Raw genomic sequence first — 14752 nt, 5'->3', positions numbered from 1 at the left:
CTGCGAATCGAGTATCATCATTATTGTTAGTTCCCATTTGATCAGCTCCCATGAATTTAATTGTGTCTGATTCAAAGGTCATGTTCTTTTCACGATGTTAATCAAATTAAAATAATGACACACTTTATCTGTTGGTTCACGTTTGGCCTACAAGTGCCCGCTGGACACAGCAGCCAGCACTGGGATTCTGGACATGGAAATAACGTTGCCAGGTGAAGTCTTGTGGCAAAGCACAGCTCCACACGTTCTAGGTTCCGTGTGAGGCCCGACCTCTTGCCTCCCTCCCCAGCTTGGCATTGACGGCCTCACCTTGACATGTTGTCACAGGCACTGAGCTGGTTACAAACCACCCGGGATGCGTCATGTCAGATTCTAAAGGTGAACCATCCTTTTCTTGTTAACCTGTTGGCTGCTTTGTGGGTTCGGTCTATTTTATTTCCACTTTGGGGACAGGAGCAAGAGAGTACCCCCTTGCTGTCCCGGGAGGCATGTAAAGGATTTAATGTAAGTTAGAATTAAGTCCAAATGTTTCTGGAGATTTTTCCTTGGCGCGTTGGCTGACGCCACTTCTGGGGGAAGGAGGAGCCCTTTGCCCCCGGGAGGCCAAGTGTGCTCACAGCCTGCGTCTGCAACGTGTCCACCCCACCTGGACTCTCGCGGCAGAAACTCTCCTAGAGAGCAGATCCAGGGCAAGAAAACATTATGAGCTGGATCGTGATGGGCCCAGATCGTGATGAGCCCAGATCGTGATGGGCAGTGGAGCGTTTTAGGGCCCTCGGGCCTGTCACACGGGACAGTCGCACGGCTCTTCCTGCTCCGGATCTTGCCGTCCCAGGGGTCACTCGAGAACAGAACCACAGGACCCGTCTGCAGCTGCATCCTCCAGATTCACCCGGGGACGCAATTATTTGTAGCTTCCTCTGTGACTTCACCTCCTTCGCACCAGCCACTGCCTTCTCTGTTCCAACAAAGCTTAGATAGTCTGGGGGCAGGAGAAATAGACCTGACGCATCTCACATTTTCTGTGCTGTGGATCTTCCCGGAGCCTCGGCTTCTCACATGCCAGACCTTCCTCTGCGTCCAGTGCAGTCTCTGTGAACGCTTGCGACCCAGCTCCCCAAGTAAGGGGGGAGTTACAAGATAACTGAAAATGCTAGGAGAAAAAAAACCCTACAATATTTCAGAATACTCTTCTACTATAGTATATTCAAATAATTATAATAATAATATTAATAATGACAATGGGAAACTGCAATTGAATGCTTTCCAAAATTCCTAGTAAGAAACAACGTACGGTTGACTTCAGGCCTTGACAAAAAGTGAGTAAGAAAAATAAGAAAAAAATTTTATAGAATGTTAAAATGGGAACGATCTCAGTGATCATTATTAGTTTATACTTTGGTTCCAGATCTTTTGTCACCAAGAATCCCTTAAGAATCTTTTCCTTCTGTGAAACAGACACTTGGTTTTAAAAAATCTTATCTGTCTGACAATGTGTGTTATCAATTGCTTGATTTCCCCATTTCTGATTAATCAAAAAATCTAAATACTATTTATTGGCCTTTTAATTCCGTGTGAGAAAGGCGTTCGGGGCTGGGCTCAGACCACATCAGAAAAGGAACACTGGTAGAAGCGGAGGGTCCCGGAGTGACAGGCACAAGCTGCTCTCACCCCCCCACACCTCGTGTGACCTCCGTTCACATCCTGGCCGCTCTGCGTGTCTTGGCAGACGCCCACCTGCCCGGCCCCTCTAGCAACAGGATTGACTTTTTCTGCTCCTTGTTTAGCTGTGACCTTCCCCCTGGCATATGTCACAGGCCTTCTTGTAGCCGTCCCCTTGGCTGGGTCCCCAGGCCCTCCCTTCCCTGACTTGCCCCCTGGGTGGCCCCTAAGGGCAGGACTTCAAACCCCACCCACACTCCCCGCGGCCTGGATCCTGCAGGCCACACCCAGCCCTTGACCTAGAAACTTGGTAGAGTTGCTACTGCGATGAAACGTGGCAGGTGATCCTCCCCTTCAGAATAATTCATTTACCTAATAACTCCCCAGTAACCCTGTACAGAGTCCTAACCCCACAACATGGCTTATTTTATTGCATTTCTCCAGAATCCTCTCTCTTTTGCCTTCTGCCTCTCAAAATCCGCAGCACGATCATTTCTCTTATACCCAAGAGAACTCTCCCCTCCGGAGGAGCCGCCACGGCACTTTGGCCCCTCACGTGGCTTCTGTCATTGTCCCTGCTGGCAGGACTTGAGATGTGGCAGAAAGAGCACAACCTTCAGAGTCAGAGGAATCTGGATTGACAGCCCAGACTCACCACATCCTAGTTCTGTGGTCGCCGGCATGCTGCTTCCCTCTCTGAACTTACGCTTCTCTATCTGCAAAACATCCGTGGCAGTATCTACCGCACAAAGCTGCAGGGAGAAGGTACAAACCCTACCTTCTCTGGCCTCCCTGCTGCCTGTTGTCTGTAACAAAGATAACAGGACACTTTCAAAATTATTTACGGGCAAGAACGGGATTATATAATGGGAAGCACCCCGAAGTCGCCAGAGTCCTCTGTTCTAGTCCCAGCTCTGCTTTAATTAGTTTTGTTAGTTTGGCTGAGTCTCTTGTGTTGGAGGAGTGGGTGGAGGTGTGACACTTTTTGTTCGTATTCCTGATGTTTCCTTCCATGTGTAGGGAGTGTGAGAAGCACAACTCTCTCCTGCCTTCCCTGCAGCCACTCCTCACTCCTGTCCGCAGAAAGTGAGTGCCGATTTCCCATCCGTTCACCCTTCCAGCCCTCTCGCCAGCCGGCTGTGCACGGGGCTCTGCTCTGCCCCTGGGGACAGACACTCCCCACATGGGGACAGCCGAGTGAGTTGACCTCCCTGTGTTGAGAGGATCAGAAGATCACTGATTCACACAGGTAGGACAGAGTGTGTTAGCAACACAGGCAACATTGAACTCCACCTGACTTACCTGTTTGTTTTATTTTTTGATTATTCAGAACTTAAGCAAGAAACAGGCATGTAGTGATCGGAACCCTTGCCCCCCAGTACCTTCTCATCTCTGAACCTCAAATCACTCATCTCTAAATGGAGCCAAGTACTGTCCACGGTCACCTCTCATTCTACAATTCTGTGGCCTGAGGGAGGTAATGAATGTGACAGCATCTCACATGATGTCTGGTAGGTAGTGAGTGTTCCAGAAACGGCACTGTTCTCAGTTCCACATACAGCGATACAGAAAGATGAGTGTAGGACTGGAAGTCTTGGCTTTACAAGAAGATGAATACATGCACCATCACCAACATTTTGATCTTGGGAAGCAGGAATCTGCCTCCTGAGAGAGCATTCGGGTAACGTCTAGATAGGGAGCTCTAGGTAGGTGAGCTGGGATTGAAACATGACTAAGACCCAGAAGGGAATGAGTGTGTTAATGAGTAGACGTGAATAAGTTTGGTTGCAAGTGAAAAAAATTTCACTTAATATGTGTGTGTGTGTGTGTGTGTGTTGTGTGTGTGTTATGTGTGTTGTGTGTGCATGTGTGTTGTGTGTGTGTGTGCTTTGCAGAGAAGGGAGTCAAAGAAGCCAAGAAGACCCTATTAAACTGAGGGAAAAACATGAATGCAAGAGGGATATGAATAAAACCAGATCCCTGGGGAATAAAACATGCCGGAACTATCTCATTATTTATCTTCCCTTTCCTCCCTCCTTACCCTCCTCCTCCCTCCCTTCCTCCTTTCCTCTCTCTGTTCTCTCTTTCCCTTCCCTGCATCCTGTCTCTGTCTCTCTCTCTCCCTCTCTCCCTCTCTGAAGTGGGACAATTTCCATTGGCAGAAGACTTGACTACCAATGCTGAATTTTTTGTTTTGTTCCGTTTTGCTTTTTTAATTTCTTTTTTTTTTCTTTTTTAGTTCAGCACATTATGGGGGTGCAAATGTTTACGTTACATACATTGCCCTTGCCCCACCCGAGTCAGAGTTTCAAGCATGTCCATCCAATTTTTTTTTTTTTTGCTGCTTATACAATAAGTTTATTGTCTGTATTTGAAAATTTCTCCTAAAAAATTGCTGTTTGGTTTAGCTTTCAGCAGCCCGTTCCTGAGCTCTGAGGAAGCTTGCCTTCTTTTGAGCTACCCGATCTTTCTTCTGGGCAAGGGACATTTGGGGACGGTCCCATCTCTTCTTCTTAACTTCTTTCTTAGGCTTCTTCTCATAGACTGGATTATCTCGTATAGCAGCGTGGGCTTTCTTACACACCTCCTCCATCATGTCTGGAGTAACATTCTTTACGTATTGAGAGAACTGTTTCTTGTAAGCATCTTCACCTTCTTCCATTAGATAACGCATATAATCTGCAACATTCTGACCCATGATGTGCTTCCGATGTACTTCAGCATTAAATTCCTTGCTTTCAGAATCATAACCAGGGAATCGTTTGGTACAAGCCTCCATCCACAGTTCCCTTCAGGGCCCCAAAAACTTTATTGCCAGTGGTAGTTCCAACAAGGCCTGCATCCAAATAGCACATACAAGCACCAGGCTGGCCGTCAATGCTTCCCACATTGTATTTGTCTCCTGTTACTTCCACTCGGCCTTCATAGATCTTGTCCATGCCAAACCTACTGAGAAGCCTGCGGGCCAGCAGCAGGCCAGTACAATATGCTGCAGCATAATTTGTCAGGCCAACCTTCACACCATATTTTGGTAGTTCGTGTGCATAAGCTGTGCGGACTATCACATCCCTTTCTATACGGGCATAAGCAGTCTGACAAATGATATCTCTGTTAGCTACATGAACTATCATTCTGTATTTGGGTGTGTTGTACTTATTTTTATCCTGTATCACCAAGTGTTTCCGAGCATAGTAATCAGTTTTACCCTCTCGTTGTCTTCTGAACTTCACTTGGTATCTCTTAAAGTAGGCCTTATTCTTAACAACTTTAACAAGCCCCATCCTGCCGAATAGAGACCCGCATTCGCGGCTCCACACGGACTTGCAGGCCCAGCAGCCTCCATCCAATTTTTAACTTAAGTATCTCCGTACCAGGTCTTTAGGAAATTTCGTGGAAGGACGTGGGCACCCACCCCAGACCAACCACTGTGGCCAGAGTAAACAGAGGTATAATAGTTGTTTCAGTGGTAGCTTTCAAAGCAGCAATGTCTAGAGGAGATGGGGTATCTTCTTCTGGAGAGGAGGTGCCAGACGGAAAATCCCACAGGAGCCTTCTGGAGCCCATGGTGGGGTTTCGGTAGCTCGATCCTACTGCAACTTGCCCCTCTAACACAACACTGTAGCTGAAGACATGTGAACACAAGGAATTATAACAAAATACACAATGAAGGGTTAGTTTAACTAATAATTAGGAAAAGTTGTGTTTCTCCAACACAAGCTTTTCTGGTCAAAGCTATGGTGAAATATGTGGTTAAATTAAAAGGCCTAAATTCAGTCATTTCTTTTTCCCCATGAAACCTCTACCTACTCTCCCCTGAAACCTAGAGAGTGGTTCTCCTGCCATAGTGTGAAACAAAGACACTTTAATACAATCTGTAGTGCAATTAGTAAATGGCAAGATATGCAGAGTGGGTTTGCCACAGGGCCATGTAAGGAGCCATTATTATTTCCGTTTTACAGGAATATAAACCAAGGCATAAAAAAATTGAAGTAACTTGTCCAACGTGGTATCGTTTAGAAGTGGGAGAACAAGAATTTGAACATGGTAACTCTGGCTCCAGAGCCCTTGAGTTTATCCAGTCTTTCAACAGATGAGGATGTTATACAGTATCCCAAGTAATGCAATATAAATTCCCTCCTATTATCAAGTTCCTAGACAGAAATTAGATTTCAAAATTGAAATTTAAGGTTAAATTTCCTTCCTTGATTAAAAAAAAACAAAACATAGCATCCAAAAAGAATAAAGTCTAAAAACTTCCCCTCCTTCATTTCTTATTCTTCTTGGTCTCAGTCATAATTGTATGAATTTCTTCTCTTTTCCTTCTCTTCATTTCCCTTAAAGTTTCTTTGCATTTCATTTTGACCACCTCCCCTGTGGCAGCCTCTCCGCACCCCTAAATTCCTTCCTCATCTCTAGACCCCACTGTTATTCTTGACGTGGACCGTGGTACAATCTCGTGGCTACAGCACAAGGCTTAACTGCATGCATGTCAAACGTTGTTCTTGAAGAAAAGAGGGCTGCTTCTATTCTTGGATCCCCCCTAGGTATTTTTCTTCTCCCATTGCCAAGCTGTGGGTGAGATATTTCTGGATTTAAGATGCTCATTCACCATCCCTTAGATGGAAGTACATAACACACAGGCCGTCCTCCTACACCCTCATGTGGGAATGGTCCTTAACAAGGTGTTCAGCTGCCAGGGAGCTTGCAACACGCACAGCATCAGAGAGACATTGTGACAAGGGAGGGAGGGTGGGTGACGATAGAAGAACCCTGGAGATGGACTTTGACTCAACTACTTCATAGTAGCTGTTTATCCTTGAGAATGTCAGTTAGTACTTCTGAGCTTTCATTTTGTTATATAAAAAAAAAGCACAGTAAAAAAAAAATCTGCCTTATCTACCTCACGGGAGCATTAGTTAGGGTTCGGGTTCAGCAAAATGACAGAAAATCTTAAAATAACAGTGATCTGAATGAGGCACATATCTGGTTCTCCTTTAGAAGTTCAGGTCGGTGGTTACAGGCTGGTGTGACAGCTTGGTAATCATCGGGACTCAGGCTCCTTCCAGCTTGTTCTACCGTCCTCCGTGTGCGGTTTTCGTCTCATGATGTAAGACAGTTGCACTTGCTCCCGCAATCACATCTGCCTTCTGGTTATAGGTGGGAAAGAAGCCAGAGGAAACAGATGACCCTCCTATGAGGATACTATTTAAAAGCTAAACATAGAAGGATGCCATTAGAGAAAATGGCAGAGTAAGAGCCTCCGAAAAGTCTCTCCTCCATAAGAGCAATGAGATGACTAGCAAAATCTGTCAGAATCACCTTTTACAGAACTCTGGAAACTAGCCAAAAGTTTGTAGCAATCCAGGAAGCATTTATTCAAGAAAGGCAACCGAATCTCAGTAGGAATAGTAACCTTTGTGGCATTTTAACTTGCGTTAGTCTTCATCCCCCCACTCCAGCTTTACACTAGCCCTGGAGACTAACAGCCTGCATGTACAGGGCATTGAGAGCAAACTAGCGCCTGGCATCCACCAGAATAAGCAAAATGGAACTGGACTCCCTCCAAGCCTCACTCCCAGAGAACTGTCATTACTTGGCTTGTCCAGTGGTCCCCTGGAAGACCCCACTTGCCAAGCTGTCTGTGCTTTACCTGACTCGACGCTGTCCAGAATACAAAGCCCTTTCCCTGGGCTCTTTGGTTGAAAACAATGAAGGGCAATTACTTAATTTGCAGCTCCCTGAGGCAGTGGATAATAACTGAGGCAAACAGACTAACGGAGAAGTTCAAAAGAAAAAGTTCAAAATAAGATGTCCATGGAGGCATTTATAATCTCTGACATATTCCTGGAAATAGGATGGCCACACATACGTGTAGGGCCATGATCACACTCAGGGCTGTGGACACACTCACGGATGCCTCGAGAAGGCCCTAGCTGTCACCTTAGCTCTGGGCAAGCAGGAAGCGCAGGCTAAAGGTGAGTCGGCAATTAGCCACCTGACTGTTGAAGGCATTGTCCACTGTGCAAACAGAGCCCTTTGACAAAAACTGCAAGGTGTATTGGTGCCACCTGTTTAAGAAAATCCCTATTTAGTCTTTTGATGCTCACTAAACCAATCAAGCAGAGATTCAATGGCCACACACAACAAAGAACACAAACTTTACAGAATTATAACAGTTGTGAGAAGTCAGTAAATAAACAACTTCTATACCAAACAGCCACAACAACAAACAGCCTGTGTGTGTCCAAGAGCAGATCTGATGTCCACAGTTACATTACAGTATTTAAAATGTCCAGTCTTCAAACAAAAAATGAGACACACAAAGATACAAGAAAATATATGTCTTTTATGTGTTTTATCATAATTTTCTTTGGATTAATATCAATTTAAGTGGGACAGTATGCAATATATATAGCTCCATTCTCCTCTTGCTACTCTGTGTTGTTATTGCTCTACAATTTATATTTTTATATGTTATTTACTCACCAGAAATAATGATTGCTTTAAGCAGTTGACTTTTAAATTAGATAGAAGAAAAAAAGAGTTACAAATGAAAGATACATTTATACTGTTTTATAGTCACTTATGCAGTTACATTTATGTCAACCCATAAACAGGGAAAAAAGCAGTCACAGAAACTGCTCCAGAGGAAGCCTAGACGTTTCACTTATTAGACAAAGAGTTTAAGTCAGCTATTTTAAATATTTTCAAAGAACTAAAGGAAACTATTGCTAAAGAACTAAGGAAAGGTATGAGAAGGGTGTCTCATCGTGTAGATAATGTCAAAAGAGATAGAAATTATAAAAAAAAACAATAGTGCTTCTGAAGTTGAAAAGTATAGGAACTAAAATGAAAACCTCACCAGATGGGGCCAAGAAGATTTGAGCAAGCAGAAGATGGAACCAGTTAACTTGAAGATGGGTCAATTGAAATTATTCTGAAGAACAGAAAGAAAAAAGAATGAGGAAAAATGAGCAGAGTCTGAGAAACGCGTGGGATACCATCAACCAACATATGCAAAAGAAGAGGAGAAAGAAAATGAGAAAGAATATCTGAAAAATAATGACTAAAAACTTCCCAGATTTGATGAAAACCATTAATGTACACATCCAAGAAATGCAACATACTCTGAATAACATAAACACCAAGAAATCCACACCTATGCACATCATTATCAAACTGCCAATGACAGAAAGAATCTCAAAAGCAACAAGACAGAAGTGACGTACACACACAAGAGATCTTCAGTAAGATGAACAGCTGATTTCTCAGCAGAACTAACATATTCAAAGTGATGACAGAAAAAAAAATTTATAAAATCAAAACTATCAAACAAGAACTCTGTATCCAGCAAACCAGCAAAGCTATTTCACAAAAATGATGGAGAAATTAAGACATTTGCAAATAAACAAAAACCGAGAGAATTTATTATTAGCAGACTTGCCCTACAAAAAAATATCAAAGAGTATCCTTCAGGCTAAAATGAAAGGACACTAGACAGTAACTTCCATCCACATGTAGAAATAAAGAGCACCGGTAAATGTAACTGCAGAAGCAAATATAAAATAGTATAAATGCACCTTTTATTTGTAACTCTCTTTTTTTCTTCTATCTGATTTAAAAGTCAACTGCTTAAATCAATAATTTTTCCTGGTGAGTAAATAATATGTAAAAATATAAATTGTAGAGCAATAACAACACAGAGTAGCAAGAAGGGAATGGAGCTACATATATTGCATACTGTCCCAATTAAATTGGCATCAATCCAAACAAGGTTATGATAAATTACTATGTTCATTGTAATCCCCAGGACAGCCACTAAGAGAATAACAAAAAGAAAATGACAAGGAAATTAAAATGATACACTATAAATTATTTATTTAACAGAAAAAAGGTGGTAATGGAGGAACAGAGAAACAAAAAAAAAGGCATGTAGGAAACAAATCAAGATGGCAGACATAGCCTACCTTACCAGTAATTATATAAAATGTAAATGCGTTAAATACTCTAATTAAAAGACAGAGATTGACAGATGGATTTTATAAAAAGAGGTTCAGGTATGTGCTATCTAAAGAAAAACACTTTAGATTCATAGACACAAATAGGTTGAAAGTAAAAGGGTGGGAAAAGATATACTATACAAATGGTTATCAAAAGAGAGCTGGAGTGTCTGAACTCACATCCAACAAAATAGACTGTAAGGTAAAAAATGTTACTGGAGGCATAAAAGGACTTTTAGGTTTTCTTCCTCCTGACACCAAATATGTAGTCTTTTCCAACACCACTTCTTCAACTCTCCAACAACATCTAGGGATCCTACAAATTGAATCCAATTCTGACACTAACACAAGGAATTAGTGTCGGACTTTACAGGTGTAAGAGCTCAGTCCCCCAAACTGGCTTCACCTCAGATACCAGTTACAGGGCCCCGGGCTGCTCACACTTCTTTCAGGGACATCGATACCTGTTCAGAGTTGCCCATGACCTCCCTCCACAGCCCTTCTCAGTTTTAATAATTTTCTAGAAACTCAGAACTCAGGAAAGTGTTTTACTTCCTGTTACAAATTTATTACAAACAATACAACTCAAGAACAGCCAAATGAAAGAGAAACACAGGGCAAGATTTGGAGAGAGGCGGGGTAAAGAGTGTCCCTGCCACTCTGGGTTTGCCGATCTTCTAGCACCTTGGTATGTCCACTAATCTGGAAGATCTCTGAACCTTGTCATTTGGGTTTTTTTTTAAATAGAGGTTTCATCACATAAGCATGACTGATTAAATTGCTGTTTCAATCATAGCCAATGAATAAATCGCCACTGGTGATTAACTCAATCTCTGGTCCCTTTCCTGTGCCTAGAGATTGGATATGGGGCTGAAAGTCACAAGCTTCTGATGAAAGCTCGGTTTTGCAGGGGACTATCTGCTCTCCTTAAGTGGGCTTCTAAGAAAAGTCACCTCATTAGAAACCTTATCATTGAATAAATTTCCAGAGTCTTAGAAGAAGCTCTGAGCTAGAAACTGGGGACAAAGACAAAATGTCTTTTTTATTGTGCCACGAGGACACTTTATAATAATAAAAGTCAATTCACCAAAAGGAGATAATAATCATAAACATATATCCACTTAACAACAGAGCTCCAAAAGACATGAAGCAAAACCTGACAGAATTGAAGAGGGAGATGCACAATTCAACAATAATTGTTAGAGATTTGAATACTCCACTTTCAATGGTGAATGGAACAATTAGAAAGAAGATCAACAAAGACATAGGAAATCTGAACAACTAGATAAACCAGCAAGACCCAGCAGACGTCTGTAGGGTGCTCCACCCAACAACAGCAGAACACGCATGTTCTCCAGTGCACACGGAACATCATCCAGGACAGAACATAGGTTAGGCCATAAAATAAGTCTCAATACATTTAAAAAACTGAAACACACAAAGTATATTCTCTGACCACAACATAATGAAATTATAAATCAATAACAGAAGGAAATCTTAGAAATCCACACTATGTGAAAATTAAGTAACACCTTCCTAACTAACCATAAATCGAGGAAGAAATCAAAAGGGGGTTACAAAAGCTGCACACGTCACTTTTATTTACATTGTGTTGTATTGCATTGTGCTTACATTGTATTGCATTGTGCTTACATTGTATTGTATTGTATTGTGCTTACATTGTATTGTGCTTACATTGTATTGTATTGTGTTTACATTGTATTGGTCAGAAGGAGACACATGGCCACACCTACTGTCATGGGAGGCATGGAGGTGTATTTATTATGAAAAGCCACCTAAAAGTTACAGATTATGCTACTGTGGAAAAATAAGGGGATCGATATTGGAGGGGAGGTATCAATCTCTGCCACGTAGGGTTCCTGTGGGGAGCAAATACATAATATGTGAGCAAGACCTTTGTCATTCAAAACCCATGATGCAAATGTGAGTCACGATTCTTGCTCATCTGGTCAGGGTGTCAGGGACGCCAACCGTCTCCAAGGCTGACTCGATCTTTAATTGAACAAACATTTAAAAAATAGTTGGTTGAATTTAATTCAACATTTACTGGCCAAGGTTTCAAAGTCTCAGTGCAAGCACAGAGGAGTCTGTCTCCACAAAGTTGATAAGAGAACGGCCTCTTCCAAAAAGCTGCCCTAAAACTCGGGTGTTCTGGTCCCTGGCTCTGTGGGGGCAGGAAGTCCCTGGGCAGCAGTTACAGTTGTGGGCATTGCCAAGCACTTGAGAATTTGAATAGTCCGTGTTCTTTGTCTCCGATGATCTTGTTTTCATTGAGTTTTGTCATGAGTCCTGATTCTTCTAGAAGCTTTTAGGCAATTTTACTTTGCATAAAGGAGAAGCAGAGGAGACAGCCGAGACAGAACTGAATGAATAAAAGCTCCTTGCCTGTGGATTTATAAATGCAGTCAGAGACTGGTGCATCTGCAGCATCTTACCACGGGCTCCTGCCACCGTATCGACATGAACCTGCCGTAAAAACCCTCTCTCACAAATATGGCACCCAAACAACTCTGTTCACACGGGGGCTAAGAAACAACCCGCAGGACAATATCGAAGTTCAAAACAATTTCTGTATATTGGGGAAAAAATAAAAAATAAATACTCTAACATGCTTCCTCCCAGAATTTCCCACACTGGCATCCTCGTAAAAATAACACATAATATATAATATCCCTGGCATGTGGCCCAATACGTTCACTACAACCTAGAAATTGCTTTGGAGTCTATATCACATTGTAAAACTTTATGTGAATTTTGCTTTAAAATATTTCTGTGTTGGTCTACATGTTAAAATAGTCTTTTATATTACTTATCTTCAAATAACAATGATATCACAAAGAGAATCATGACGTGTGACATTTGGCTGCAGGACCCTCACACAACGTTGCACCCCCTCGCAAAACTCGGGGTGTTGGGCAGGGCCCGGGCTGGTTCCGTGTTCCCTCCTGGGCACCCACGCTCAGTGGGAATGACCCCGGCTCTTGCTGCCCCTCCAGCCCTGCTCCTCTCTGACACAAGATTCATGTTGAAAACGCTGGAAAGTGTTGCCTAAAGATGGCGTCAAGGGACACTCCCACCAAAGCCCTGTACTGATTATCTGGGACACGGCACATTTTCCTGGTCTGTTTTTCTCCTTGCTGTTTCCTAAGTGCCTACAGTAGCACTGGGCACATGGTAGGTATCTATTAGTCTTTGTTAGATGACTCATATCATCTAGGGATCTCATTTGTCAGCAAATGATCTTTTAATTCAGCAAATAATGTGTCTGAGATCACAGAATAACATATGTATTAAAAGTTATCCTTTATCGGGTACCTATTTTGTACTAGGATGTAAATACGCTTCCACTCTGCAAGAAGTTTTTTGGGGGGCATCTTTTACAGAGGCGGAAAATGGAATCAGAAGGATTAATTAGCCCATTCCAGGTCACGTGATTAGTAAGCTGTCTAACATGAACACTTTTTCCACTGGGCCTCCCTGACTCCGACTTTCAGAACGTGTCCACTCTGAAGGCCACAGACACAGAGACCTTTGTTCCTAGCAGATGTCAGGGGTGACTGGCACAGTTTGATCCAAAGTAGTTCTGGAATCTGAGTGTCTAACAGCCCGTCTGGTCTCCCTGGGGCTCGTTCAGGCCTCATGAGTCTCCCTGACACTGTTAGATGCCACCCAGCCTTAACCTCACGTGTGGCTAACGAGTGCCTGAAACGCGGCTCTCCTAACTGAGATGTCCTCTAAGTGGAGATTACACGCCGGATTTTGAAGACACGAAAAGAAGAATATAAAATACCTCAATAATTTTTATATCGATTACATGTTGAAATGACGATCTAGTATTCAAATTATTTTTCATTGTCTCTTTTTACTTTTCTGTAGTGTGGCTACTAGAAAATTTAAAATTAGGTGTGTGGCTTGCATTACGTCCCCGCTGGATGACGCCAGTACAGCTTTTCAGTCCAGTTCGAGTCTCACCGTCTGGGCTCTGAGCTACACGTAGAGGGACACACGATGGACAAGCACAGTCCCTGCTCCTCAGGGAGCTTACGGTCACGTGAAACAAAATGGATACAGACGCCAGTGGCTGTACTACCAGGAAGCAGGCGCAAGCTATTCTGTAAGGTAGTTGGGCAATGCTGCAAGACCCCTTCCTGACCTCCTGGGTCAGCATTCTCCCCTTACAGTGGCCTTTAATTAACCCATTGACACCTGAAACTGCATTGTTGTACCTTAAGGGCGTGTGATGTAGAACCACAGAGACCGGCATCCTGGCCCCATTATTGACCAGCTCTGTGGTTTGGGGTGAGCGGTTCTCTGATGAGATTTGCAAACACAGATAAAAATATCTGCTCCACCCACCTCACAAGGTTTTCATAGAAATGGGATGATACTGCAGTACCTGTTTCACAGGCTGCTGTAACAATTCGGTGAGCTAACGTGGGTGTCCCATTCCACTTGGGCTGCTATAACAAAATACATCAACTGGGTGGCTCACAAACAACAGAAATTTATTTCTTACGGTTCTGGAGTCCGGGAAGTCACTTCTTCGTAGCATGTGCCTCCTAGCTGTGTCCTTATACGGCAGAAGGGGCAATTTTAAAGGGCACTAATCCCATGAGTGGGGGCCCCTCCCCCGTGACCTAGTCACCCCCCAGAGGCCCCGTCTCCTAACACGTCACACTGGGGATCAGGTTTCAACATGTGAACCTCAAAACGGGGAGAGCACAGGCATGCAGAGCAGTAACGGGCAAGCACTTGGCACGGGGCCTGGAACCAGTAACTGGTACTACGTGTTCTCATATTTATTTCCCAATTAGAGCTTATCACCGTCCCTAATTGCCTCCTTCATTCACTTACTTGTCTACTCTTTATCCCCCCCCCCCACCAGAAAGTAAGTTCCAGAAAGATAAAGACTTTAACACCACTAAATCTTTCACCCCTAGGTAAGAGCTTCACACACAGCCGGCTTTCAGTAAACAGGTGTTGACTAAATCACTGTCCTTAAAAGCTATAAGCGTGACAGAGAGAGTCCAATGAGGACAGAAAACAGCAAATTAAACACCAGGCTAAAT

General features: G+C 43.1%; 1 pseudogene across 1 annotated transcript; it reads right to left on the bottom strand.

Moving 5' to 3' along the window:
- Positions 1 to 4060: 4060 nt before the first annotated feature.
- Positions 4061 to 4991, bottom strand: LOC123634577 (annotated as a pseudogene). The gene has a single exon (XR_006733962.1). The product of XR_006733962.1 is annotated as a 60S ribosomal protein L5-like (transcript).
- Between the last annotated feature and the right edge of the window lie 9761 nt (positions 4992 to 14752).

This window comes from Lemur catta, chromosome 3 (assembly GCF_020740605.2).
Source record: "Lemur catta isolate mLemCat1 chromosome 3, mLemCat1.pri, whole genome shotgun sequence".
NCBI lineage: Eukaryota > Metazoa > Chordata > Mammalia > Primates > Lemuridae > Lemur > Lemur catta.
This window is presented reverse-complemented; position numbering and strand designations above follow the sequence as displayed.